We start from the raw sequence: 3744 nt of genomic DNA on the forward strand, positions 1-3744 counted from the left end.
ATTTCCAAGAAAATTGAGGCATGTATGGACAGGATGGGGCATTATTGCCCAGCTATCATGTATATATGGAAAGGAGGATATTGTTATAAGGTCAGAGAAGGGAACTGCTGTTTTTTTTGTTTTTTTTTTTAAGCACTTTCTCACTGCAAGGCACTTGACATTCATTCTTGTGGAATCACTGCAGCACCCCTCTAAAGCACTCCACAAATGTGAAAAGGGAGCATGGATAGATCTCCTCCATGCCACCCAGCTACTACTGAGCAGAGCTGAAATTCCAGCCATATTTCTCTGGTTACTGTCTGTGTCTCTACCACTCCACATGAGAGAAGATGTTATCATATCACCAGACACAAATCACTCTGGCTAACTGGAATTTATGCTAGGCAAGAATCCCAAAAGAGTGGCCCATTTCAGAGCAAATTAAAAAACAAAGCAAATTGAACAGCAGTCAGCACATTGTGGTTCCCAGGCTGTTTGTTTGCACTGTTACCTAAGACTGCTTTCAAGATGCAAGGACAGACTTCAGCACATGGTCTTCAAAGTTCAAAATATTTACTACCTGACCCTTGACAGGAAAGTGTGATGACCTCTGGAACAGAACTTCTGTCGATCAATAGCCTGTGCTGATACAGGAAGAGAAATTCAAAGTCTATCAGAACATGGGAAGAACACCTTTTAGAGGTACATAGGGATCTGCTGGCTCAGCTCTCAACCTGGAAATGGTATTTCCACTTCCCTTGGACCTGATCTATTACCTATCAAAGAATCCCACCACAAATACCATTCTCTAAGTTCTATGACAACTAAAAGCACATACAAAAAAAATAGATAATATAGTTATCTATTATGAATGTAGCCATGTTGTTGATGTTGTTTGATGTTCTAGATTCAGAATCGTCATATTATGAAATCAATTTACATGACTCTCTTATAGAGGTTTCATCATACTGAAAGACCTATAAAACTGAATTTCTAAACTTTATATTAGGATTTTCATCGATCCAAAAGATAGTTTAATGAAAAATGCTCAACTTGAAAAGCAGAGAGAGAGGCCAACCTCTCAAACTACATTTTAGCAGCATCTCCTGTGCATCAAAAATTTCAAGGAGTGCTGCCGAGGCTCCTCCCGAGCGCTGGGTCGGGGCAGGGGCGGTGGTGGCACTCTGGCTGCTCAGCTGCCTGAGAGCCCCGCGCCCAGCCCATCTGCCTGGGCAGGCCCGGAGCCTAGTGCTTGATGGGCGGCATTATGGTCCCCAAAGACATAATGACAAATACTCGTGCTAAGTCCATCCTCAACTCAATGGAACTCCCTCAGGAAGAGCAATACCCTCTGTGATGTGACACTGAGAGTGGAACAAAAAGACTTCCCTGCACATCGGATTGTGCTGGCTGCCTGCAGTGATTATTTCTGTGCTATGTTCACCAGTGAACATTCAGAGAAAGGGAAACCTTGGGTTGATATCCAAGGTTTGACTGCTTCTACGGAAACCCTGTTGGACTTTGTGTACACGGAGACCGTACATGTGACAGTGGAGAATGTACAAGAACTGCTCCCTGCAGCCTGTCTACTTCAGCTGAAAGGTGTGAAGCAAGCCTGCTGTGAGTTCTTATAAAGTCACTTGGACCTTTCTAATTGCCTGGATATCAGGGATTTTGCTGAAACTCACAATTGTGTTGACCTGATGCTGAGCAGCTGAGGTTTTTAGCTAGAAGCATTTTCCTGAAGTGGTACAGCATGAAGAGTTCATTCTTCTAAGTCAAGGAGAGGTGGAAAAGCTAATAAAGTGTGATGAAATTCAGGTGGATTCTGAAGATCCAGCCTTTGAGGCAGTTATCAACTGGGTGAAACCAAGCAGGTACAAGAAGAATCCTTGCCTGACCTTTTACAGTATGTGAGGATGCCCCTGCTGACCCCTAGGTACATTACAGATGTGATAGATGCTGAGCCTTTAATCCACTGTAGTTTACAATGCAGGGACCTAGTTGATGAAACAAAGAAGTTTCACCTGAGGCCTGAACTTCGGAGTCAGATGCAAGGACCCAGGACAAAAGCCTGTCTAGGAGTCAATGAAGTGCTTCTGGTGGTTGGGGGCTTTGAAAGCCAGCAATCACCTATTGATGTGGTAGAAAAATATGACCCCAAGACTCAAGAGTGGAGCTTTTTGCCAAGCATCACTCGAAAGAGACGGTATGCGGCTTCAGTTTCCTTACATGGTCGATTCTATGTAATTGGTGGGTATGATCACTGTTCCCACCTCAGTTCAGTGGAATGTCTAGACTACACAGCAGTTGAGGATGGAGTCTTGTATTCTGTGCCCCCTGTGAATGTCCGACGAGGACTTGCTGGAGCTACCACCCTGGGAGATATGATCTATGTCTCCGGAGGCTTTGATGGAAGCAGGCATCACACCAGTATGGAGCGGTATAACCCAAACATTGACAGTGGAGCATGCTGGGAGATACGCAGACAGCTCGAGAGGGTGCAGAACTAGTAGTGGCCAGTGGAGTGATCTGCTGTCTAGGAGGATATGATGGCTTTATCTTAAATTCTGTTGAGAAATATGATCCCCATACAGGACACTGGACGAATGTTATACCTATGGCCACCAAGCGTTCTGGTGCTGGAGTTGCCCTTCTAAATGACCTATTTATTTGGTTGGAGGGTTTGATGGTACAGCCCACCTTTCTTCTGTTGAAGCTTATAACATTCACACTGATTCCTGGATGACTGTTACTAGAATGACCATTCCACGATGCTATGTAGGAGCAACGGTGCTTGGGGGAGACGCTATGCAATTTCAGGGTATGATGGGAATTCTCTGCTGAGTAGCATTGAGTGCTATGACCCTATTATCAACAGCTGGGAAGTAGAAGCATCCATGGGAACCCAGCACTGTGATGCTGGTGTATGTGTTCTCTGAGAGAAGCGACCATTATTTGAGGACCAGGTGGAGCTAATGACCACTCCAAGGAACAATTTGTGGGAGAATCAAGGATCCTTTCCAGAATGTTTATTTCTCACTGTGTGCACAGGGTGATTACAGGCAGCAGTGCAATGATGATTGTACTTATTTGATACACACTCCTTCACACTGGTAACATTGCTCAGAAGGGTAGGTAACAGGTACTCAAGGGAAGAAAATGCACATTTAGATGTGAGAGACAAGATCACACACACACACACACACACACATGTGGTTTGGGGATCACTTTCTTGTTTCTAACTTACTATGTGCTTGGAAGAATATATATATATATATTCATATATATATATGCACACACATATATGTATATGTATATATATTGTGCCTCATATATCACAGAGAACTAAGGTAAGTATGGCCTGCTAAATGTAGACAGTGTCTAGCCTAGATGCCTTGAAGGATACCAACTTGCATAGGCTAGGCACTATGAAAGTCATCTTCTTTCCAGGAACAAAAATATCTTTTCTGGTACAAAGATATCCAGGGGCACTATAGTTCCATTCCAGAGGAAGCCAAGAGCCCTATCAAAATTTAAAAGGCCAAGGGGAGATACAGATGTGATTCCACTTAGTGGGACAGGGTTGTTGTAACATAAATGAGGTTAAGTTGGGTGTGGTGGCATGCACCTTTAATCTCAGCACTTGGGAGGCAGAGGCAAGCAGATCTCTGTGAGTTTAAGGTCTACATAGTGAGTTCCATGCCAGCTGGGGCTACAGGGAGACTCTGTCTTGAAAAGAAAAAAAGAAAAAAAGAAAGGAAG

The 3744-nt window shown here is 43.8% G+C and overlaps 1 pseudogene; it reads left to right on the forward strand.

Moving 5' to 3' along the window:
• Positions 1 to 1234: 1234 nt before the first annotated feature.
• Positions 1235 to 3038, forward strand: LOC103736185 (annotated as a pseudogene).
• Positions 3039 to 3744: the final 706 nt, after the last annotated feature.

The sequence above is a fragment of the Nannospalax galili genome, unplaced genomic scaffold (assembly GCF_000622305.1).
Source record: "Nannospalax galili isolate Female #2095 unplaced genomic scaffold, S.galili_v1.0 scaffold115, whole genome shotgun sequence".
Classification (NCBI taxonomy): Eukaryota; Metazoa; Chordata; class Mammalia; order Rodentia; family Spalacidae; genus Nannospalax; species Nannospalax galili.